The sequence below is a fragment of the Camellia sinensis genome, chromosome 7, assembly GCF_055761805.1.
Source record: "Camellia sinensis isolate YWXY chromosome 7, ASM5576180v1, whole genome shotgun sequence".
Taxonomy (NCBI): Eukaryota; Viridiplantae; Streptophyta; class Magnoliopsida; order Ericales; family Theaceae; genus Camellia; species Camellia sinensis.
Genome location: NC_138967.1, coordinates 199,741,024 through 199,750,795, shown reverse-complemented (window position 1 = coordinate 199,750,795; position 9,772 = coordinate 199,741,024).

The following is a 9,772-nucleotide window of genomic DNA, read 5'->3' as shown; positions in this document are numbered from 1 at the left end:
CGCGTTAGGATGCCTTCGATTAGACACATTTGGGTGCGTCCCGGTGTTCTCGTTACGTCTTCTCCTCTTGCGTGCGACGCATCAGGATGCCTTCAGTTAGAGACATTTGGGTGTGTCCCGGTGTTCTTGCTACCACTTTCTCCTCTCGTGTGCGACGTGTTAGGACGCTTCGGTTAGAAACATTTGGGTGCATCCCGGTGTTTATGCCTCTCTTTTCTCCTTTCGCATACAACGCATTGGAATCTTGCTTGAGACCTCGGGTGCGCTCGACGGTGGTGTTGCTCTTCATCTTTCTTGCACGTCACGTAGTTAAGTTTGCATAATTTTCTTACATCCTGTCTGCATGAAATGTGGTTTGGCTTGTGATTCCCACGCGTGGCGTGTTTATTTACTTACTTCTTTTCGCGTATGAGCTTGTTGTACCTTGTTTTGGGTTATGTGGCATTTTCATTGCATAGTATTTGCATTTAAATGTTTCATTATAGCCTCATTGCATGATCATAAGTTATGTTCTGCATTATGCATATCACTTGCATTTTGCCCCAGAACTACGCTGGTTTGATCCCTTGCAAAGGGATACGTAGGCAGCCTACGGGCGCAACCGTTCTTTGTCTTGCTTGTTTGTTTGTCCAAGTCTTCAGCCTTGTCAAAAATGGGTCGTCTCTGGGCTTTGACATTCCCTCCCGTCATTTCATGACTTCCGAGTTCTGTCAAAGAGGGGCAACTGTAGACCCCATTTTTGACCGTCCTTAAGACTTAGACGTCATCGCTCATGCACTTGATGATTGTGTGTTTGTGTTCGTTTTGAGCACCCGAAGTCCTCGGCGGAATGCCCTGTCTTTGAGCCTTTAAACCTTGTTCTTTCTGTGCCTTATTTTGGACCAAAACTTGGTGTCTAGACCTCTTGGTGACCTGTCGGCCACCACCCAAGGCTGTCGGCCATGAGGTGTTTTTATCAGCCATGGGTGTGGCCGGTCGGCTATCAGTGGTGGCCGTCGGCCACCAATGCCTTTTTCCAAATAATTATTGACAGTTGTGCCAGCTGTTGCACACTAAGCTGCATCTCCATACACGTGTATGGTGAGATGTTTCTAAACTCAAACGGTGGTTTTTCTATAAATAGGGGGGGTTCCTCCCCCATTTTAGAGGTTAGACAAATTAAAGCAAAAATATCTCTCTAGAATTCTCCCTCTTTCTTGATATTTTGTACACATTTGCTCATAAGTCCTTAGCTTTTACATATCAACCCTTAACCAAATACTCTCACCTTTGGGCTGAGATTACTTGGAGTCTTATTTGAGCTCTAGAAGGGGGTTTGAGCTTGGATTATTGGCTATTTTGTGCTTTGCTTCAAAGGTATAGCACTTACCTTATTTAAGCTTGCTTTGTATCTTGGTTTTGCCATCTATTTCAACTATTTTTGGGCTGATTTTGAACTGTCAAAAACTCTATTTTTGTGACTTAAAAGTGGTGGTTTGAGGTCTTTTTGAGTTAGGGGGTGGCCCACCCTTCTTGCTCTTTTGTTTGTTAAGTTTTTGTACCATTTTTTATCACTTTCAAATCAACTTTTTTGGGTCTTTTAACCACTGATTGTTTTATCTAGAACTCCTAGAACCATTGATTATTTTAGTATCTAGCTGCATGTTCTCAATAGTCTGCTGGAGTTGACGAAGCATGTCTTCCATGTTGACTAGAGGACTTTGATGCTTTGACCGTCCTCAAGACTAGGTGAACTGAGGGGTGATTGCTGTAGAAACTGCACTGGTGAATTCTATTTGAACCTCCTCCGTCTTGTACCCGGGGGGTGAGGTAAACTCTGGTTGCCTCTAAACAAATTCTAACCAGACAAAGTCTATCGATACAAGTCCATAATACCTGGGGGATATTGGAGCCATTTGAAGCTATGGTTCCAGGACTACCTTGCAAAAGAGAAAAACATACAGCATCTCAGCCCAATTTCACTAGAATGGGTATGATCACAGCTGAGTGACTGTGCTCTCTACTGAATTCTGCCCCAAAACGGATACCAACTCGTAACTAATATGCACATTCCTATACAATTTCACTGTAAAGCACATACCAGTTAATTGAGAGCCAAAACACCCCTATAAGGGGATAAGGTTACCCTGTCCTAGTTTCGTCAGGAGCTAGGGTTCACTATTCAAAACAAAGTGTTTCACACAATCCTGAATTTGGGTATGCAACCTGTCTTAGTTTGGAACATTCTCTATGCCTTCCGATATGTAACTAGGTTGATTGGTCAAAAGGGGTACCTTAGCAAGACTACCTAATATACGTCTCACACCTAACACCGAGAAGTGAAAGGAGGATCAAACGGTACAGCGGTAGTCTAGATCCAAGGGTTGTGTTCCCATCGTGGCAGAGCCCGCAACCAATCAGCCTTTTGGCAAGCTTTTCCAAGCAAGCCTTTGGCAAAACTGTTCAGGAATAGCAGATGGCAAACACTGTGACTTAGGTGCACCGATGCAAATGCAAATGCAAAGAAACACATAAGTGTAGATAAAATATTCGAGTCAAGTTCTCTAAGTCCCCAGCGGAGTCGCCAAAAAGTGTGGACTCGTCTTTTTTTCACGCCCCCTTTCGGAAGGTTTGAAAAGAAAGCCCTACAGTTTGAACTCTCGCGGTTCTGAATCTAATCTCACAAGTGCAATGTGAAATTGATAATCACCAAAGAGTCCAAATCCAGCAAATCTTTTTGAAAAATTGATTTTGAATCAAAAATGCCAAAGTTAGACTGTTTTGTCAAATATAGAGTCACTATCTAAATATTTTATTTTGGAAAAATTTAGGAAACCCTGACTTGTGCCAAAAGCCACATGCCCGTCATCACCAAAGTTGCCTCGGCTCGAGAACTTAGGTACGAGAGGGGAAGGTCTTGAAATGAGCACCCCAGCTCGCCCGATCAAAGATCAGTCTCTACTAATCATGATATGAAATTTTATAAACATTATGTGTTCTTGTTCTGATTATTAAACTAGCTTTACTATGTGATGCGCACAAGCAAGTATAGACTAGTTGCAAGACTTGGAATAATTCAACTCATGTTTGTTTGTGAAAATGGTTTGAATTTGCCACCTCAAGCGGGCTTAAAGTTTGTGGGTTTGTCACCAAACATAGTGGGCTTAAAACATGATTTGCCACAACAAAGTGGGCTTAAAATTTACATTTGTTGAATCGTTCCAATCCAAATAACAAGCCTTCATCCACAGGCATTCATGCAGTTTGGCATTTAAGCATATAGCCTCATGGCAAGCATGCTAATCATGACAATATGGCAATCACACTCATGCAAGTATGCTAAAGTATAAAACTCACCGAGTACTCCAAGCCAAAACAGAAACTAGTTAGAAAAATGCATGATCCTAACTATGTTAAGTGTCTAACGCAACACATACAATATGCAATTAATAGGCTCGACTACTAATATGGCATATGAAACAATTTGAACAGCATGCGATTTAACACGTATTCAAAGAAGATATTGAAATTCCAATGCAGTTTGAATGATGCGCCGAGCCTCGGTGCATACAAGATAAATGAATGGATACAAACATGCAAGCATAACGTATGCTAATTGAAAATGTCCCTAATCTAACCATTAAAAACAATTAAATAAAAGGGAGAAAGACGTGGGGTTGGAAGACACACACACACGCACACGCACGCACACGCACGCACACTTATTATAACATTACGCCCTCGTGAAGGAGGGTCCAAATGAATAAAAGCTAATTAACTAGCTACGCTAATTAAGCTAACTAATTATTACAAACCGAAACTAATTAACTATTCTAGCTAATTAATTATTACAAACCGAAAATGAATAACTAGTTAAACTAACTAATTATTCACAACATTTAATTAGCTATAACTAATTAATTACAACACATGCTTGATCTAATGCTAATTAAACTAACTAGCTAATCACAGGAAGCGAGGAATGCATGCATGCTAGATCCTTCACCCGAAAAAGTCACTGCGTTGCTGTTGTAAGCCTCTGTTTGCACATATGATCACTAAAAATTGTGCCAACTTTCAGAACACCTCTGCTCCACCTCAGGAACACACTATGCAAAAACCACTAATGGCCGACAAGGGGGACAAGGGGCCGGTTGGCTACTGTTGGTGGCTGGTTGGCCACTGCTAGTTCACACTTGCATGCTGCAACAGAGAGCAAAACAGAGCAAAACAGTGTATTCTCACAGGTTGTTTGTACTGTTTACCCTCTTTATCATCACACAAGCTCAAAGGAGAGAAACTCTTGGCCCTCAAACCATTAATCAAGCAATTTCCATGCATGATGGCTAAGGGACCAAGTTTGTATATGTTAATAAATGCACAAACAAGACCAAAATGTCCATCACCCTATCATGCATGATCAAGGGCAATGGAGACCAAGGAAAGCGACACATTTCATCACTTTTGAGTATGAAATGTTCCATTTGCCTTGTGTTCAAATTAACGTCCGATTTGAACACATGCAATGCAACACAAAGAATGCTTAATCTTGCCTCTTTTACTTGTCCATTTTGTTTACTCATTTTAATTACCACACCATTCATTAGTCAATTTGTCCATTGGTGAGTGTCTTCTAAAGCGAAAGAAGTATCAACCAAGGGGTAGTTCAAGGCATGAGGGAAGCTTCATGTTGTTGGTAATGAACCCTCAAAAGATGATTAAACCATTAAGCATAAGCCTCAACCTCAAGCTTAAACAACCCTAAGGTTGAAACAACCCTCAAAACAAATGAAAAAGTGAAGAAATGAGGGAGGTTACAGAGATTGTATGTGCTGAAAATGAGGAATAAAAGTACTCAAAACATGCAATCAACTCACACCAATGATGGTTAAAGCCTTAAAACACCAAACTAGTGATGGAATTAACATTATAACTATGCAAAACAAGACTCAAATGAATTAACCAGCCAAAAATAGAGGCAAAACAACCCTAAATATAGTCTAAAACATGCTGGACTTAAGCCACAAAAAGCTAAAACAATAAGCTAATAAATGAGGCTAACTAGGCATGCAAACAAAACACAAGAAGATGAGGCTAACCCCTCCTATTTTGAACTTCAAAACATGATTTTAGCCACTGAAATAGCTCTGAAAAATAGTGTTTAAAAGCTCTAAAAAAGATGATGCAATGGTGGGAAACACAAAGGCAAAGGCCTCCATAACAAGGTACAAAGAAGGGCTATCAACCCCTTAAACTTTAATGGCCTTAGGACCCAAGCTTCAGCCCAAAAACACAGAGTTTTTATAGCCCAAATTTAGTTGGAAAACATGCTGGAATGAAGACAAAAGTAGCTAAAACAATCAATGTCTTTAAGTGCCAGATGGGGTTAAACTATTAGGTGCAACACCTCCATTTCACACTTAGGTAAACAAGAGGTTTAAAGCCACTTTCAAAGCAAATAAAAGAGTGAAGAACGGAGGGAGATTGCAGAGATTTTAAGTTCTAAAATGAAGTGCAAAACAACACTAAAACATGCTATTAACTCACAACAATGATGATCAAAGCATTAAAACATCATGCTAGTGAAGGAGATTAACACTACAACTATGCAAAACAAGCCTCAACTGAACTAACCAGCCCAAAACAAAGCCAAAACAGGTTATTTCAGAGGCAAAAACATGCTAGAATTAAACTAAATTAAGCTAGAAAAACATGCTAACATGTGAGGCTAACTAGGCATGCAAACAAGACACAAGAAGGGGAGGCTAACCGCTCCAATTTTGGACTTCAAAACCAAGGTTTTTACCACTGAAAAACCTCTGAAATTCAGTGGTTAAAAGGCCCAAAAAAATTGATTTGAAAGTGATAAAAATGGTACAAAAGCTTAACAAACAAAGGAGCAAGAATGATGGACCACCCCCTAACTCAAAGAGATCTCAAACCACCACTTTTAAGTCACAAAAACAGAGTTTTTGACAGTTCAAAATCAGCCCAAAAATAGTTGAAATAGATGGCAAAACCAAGATACAAAACAAGCTTAAATAAGGTAAGTGCTATACCTTTGAAACAAAGAACAAAATAACCAATAATCCAAGCTCAAACCCCCTTCTAGAGCTCAAACAAGACTCCAAGTAATCTCAGCCCAAAGGTGAGAGTATTTGGTAAAGGGTTGATATGCAAAAGCTATGGACTTATGAGCAAATGTGTACAAAATATCAAGAGAGAGAGAGAGAATTCTAGAGAGAGAGAGATATTTTTGCTCTAATTATTTCTAACCCTCTAAAATGGGGGACAAACCCCCTTATTTATAGAAAAACCCCTTGAGCTTAGAAACATCTCATCATACACATGTATGGAGATGCAGCTCAATGTGCAACAGTTGGCATGGCTGTCAATAAATATCTGGAAAAAGGACCACTAGTAATGGCCGTCTTAAGCTAGTAAACAAACCAAATGAGGGGTGGCTAACCCCTCCATTTTTGGGACATCAAAACCACTTTTTTAGCATCTAAAAACCTCTGAAAATCTGTGGTAAAAATGTAACGCTCTGAAAAATAATCCAACATGAACTACCCATATTAATCAACATTCACTAAACCATAGTAATAAATCTTCCATCTTTACATAATCAATAAGAGAGTTCGTACAAAAGCTCACATGCAGATATACATTCAACGATAAAAGAATTACATGAATCTATAGCATGTGAGACATCTAATCAAAAACAATAAAAATTCCCTTAAGGGCTTACATCTTCCAAGGCAATAGCCCAGTTACACAAAATGGTCTCCCGGACCTAAACATGTTAGCCCTTGGCTTTACAAAAAAATTTCAACAAACAGCAGAGCTATTTACTCTTCACAAAATATTCACGCCCTCAATTTGGCGGGATCACCACATCTTTACCTGCACCAAATCCCATAGGGGTGAGCATAAAGCCCAGTAGAGAAATCTTCAACAAAGTATATACATTTATGTAAGATGTCAAATGTTAATGCAAATGCAATGTCGTGCAATGCCATTTCAAAGTACTTACTCACCATGCTTTTCTTAAAAATCACCATGACTCATTAGTTCATTTCGATTTCAACAATTTTCCAAAACTTCCAATTTTAATCACAAGGGGTGGTAAATACAACACTGGTAATCCTGAGGCTGGTGTCTGCAAGTAGACTATACACGTACTACCAAAATGTCATTTTTACCGGTATTAACCGGAAGGCTCGACACCTATCTGCGCAGTTTTCTGGTCTTTCACCAAGGATACTCAGACCAACTTATCAAATTCCTTTACACCACCTAATCCGGACTTACCACGTATTTACCGTATAAGTCTTTCCATAATTTCAATCACAATGTTTCATTTTCAATGATGGTTCAAAAACTTTCTCAACACTTCTCATGTTATGCGAGATTAATGTAATGCCAATGCAACAATTACCCATACTACTACATTGTTCTCCACTTTAATCATATTCAACAGTGTAGTCAACATTCATGCTCTTTCAACATTTAAATCAAGTTAATTCAATGCATAATATGAATGTTCACTCTCAAACTCAATAACTCTCATACATCAAGGAAACTCTCCACCAACATCTAAAGACATAAGGATGTAAAATAAACATTGCTCATTCACATGTAAAGTAAACATTTCTCATTCTCTTGCCCAACTTGGCACCCATCAATATGTAAACAAAACATACGTAGTTATACATATATATATATATATATATAATCTCAACATAGTTGTTCAACCCTATTTATTTAGGAAATTCCCCAAATTTCTAGGTTTTCACCAAAACCCCCAACATTATCCCATCTCTTTTGTAAAGCCCCTTTCAAATCCCAAATCTCAAACATAATTAATTAAAATTCCAAGGGAAACATCTTTTTAAGAAAACAAGATGGAGTTCATTCTACAAAATCATCCATTTCTTGAATCACAAAACCCCATTTTCGAAATAGTAAGAGAAGATCCCAAAAATAACTAAAACTTACACAAATTTACATATAACTCAAAGGAGAACCCTACCTCAAAGGTTGATGATGAAATGGAGATGAAACCCTAACTTCAAGGAGGAGAAAGCTTGATCTCTACCACACCAAGTGAAGTTCTAGCTTGAGCTTCAAGATTTGAGGAGTTGATGATGATCTAAACCCAATGGATAGCAAGATTCAAGAGTTTTTAATGCTTTGGATAGGGTTTCTAGAGAGGAGGAGAGAAAACGGTCTTAGAATGAGAGCGTGAAGCCCTAAATGTGAGATACAACTCGGCCTAAAAGATACAAAAATGCAGATTTTCGGACCCAGACCGACCGCACGTGCGGTGCCCTTCCCCGCACGTGCGGAGCGCGCCCTCTCGCAAGTGCGGCTGTCACTCCCGCATGTGCGGCACTTCTTGCACCTCACTCACGCACGTGCATATTAGACAGAATGCACGCCCAGCTTTTCCCTAAAATCCGCACGTGCGGCCTCACTCTCCCGCACGTGCGGACCTAGGCCCCCGCACGTGCGGCAAGCCAACCAGCCCAGAAAAATTGTTGGTTCGATCCCCGGGCACTCCAGACCTAACCTCACGCCTCTCGGAACCAGTGAAGTCCAACGCCGACAAACAAAACAAGAACGAGAGTTTTAATTGGAAATAACCTCCAAATGTTTTTCAAACCCAACGGGAACAAAAGAGGATGCAACTAAAGAGGAGGGAAAAAGAAAGAGAGAGACCCTGTCATCACATAAAAGCTCAAAAAAAGTTGATGAAAAAATAGGAAACACAAGTGGAAAGGCTTAGAAAACAAGGTTCAAAAAAGGGTGATTAACCCCTCTACCTTTAAGAGCCTTAAACCACAAGCTTTAGCCCATAAAAACAGGTTTTAAAGAGCTTAAAAATAGTAAGAAAAGATGGAAAACAAATGATGTAAAGATGGTACAAAGGCAAGAGAAAGTATATCTCTTGGAGATGAGTGAACCCTTAAGCCATAAACCACCAATTTCCGCACTTTCAAGTGTTTCAAGAGCTCAAATCCAAGCTCAAATTACCTCAGCAAGAAGCTCTCTAGGTTTGGTTTGGTGTGTTTGGGCATAGGCTATGTAAGTTGCAAAAAAGAGAGGGAATTGTAGAGAGAGAGGATTTTTCCAAAAATATTTCACTTCTAAATATTTTCTAACCTTGAAAGCAAGAAAAGAGGCCTTCTATATATAGAAAAACAGCCCCTTCTATATATAGAAAAACAGCCCCTCAGGTCGAAAATATCAAGCCCTAGACAGCTGGAGCTTTTGGGGGACAAATGGCACAAAAATATCTAGCTTTTTCATTGCTAGCCAACATGTTTCAGTGGTGGCCGCCAATGATGGCCGGTCGGCCATCAAAAATCTACTTCTAGGCCCAACTTCAAATGAGCATATCTCCTTCATCCGGACTCCTTTGAAGGTCATTCTTGAGTTTAAATTGAAGCCCCGAAAGTCTAATTTCCAATGAAGTGGCCTCATATCAAAATTATAAGTGTACAAAGAGATATGCCTATTTTAGTGAAGGTCGCTCAGTTTTGGCTTAATCGGATGGATGCCTAACTTCAACCAGCCATATCTCCCTCATCCGGACTCGGCTTTAGGCGATTCTTGGATCTAAAATGAAGCCCCAGAAGTCCAATTTCCAATGGTAGTGGCCTCAAAACTAAATTCCAAGTGTGAAAAAAGATAGACCTAATTTAGTGAAGGCTGCCCGGTTCTCTTTTAACGGTTTATGCCCAACTTCTTCCCCAACTAGGTTTCTTCCCTCTCCTCCAATTTTCTT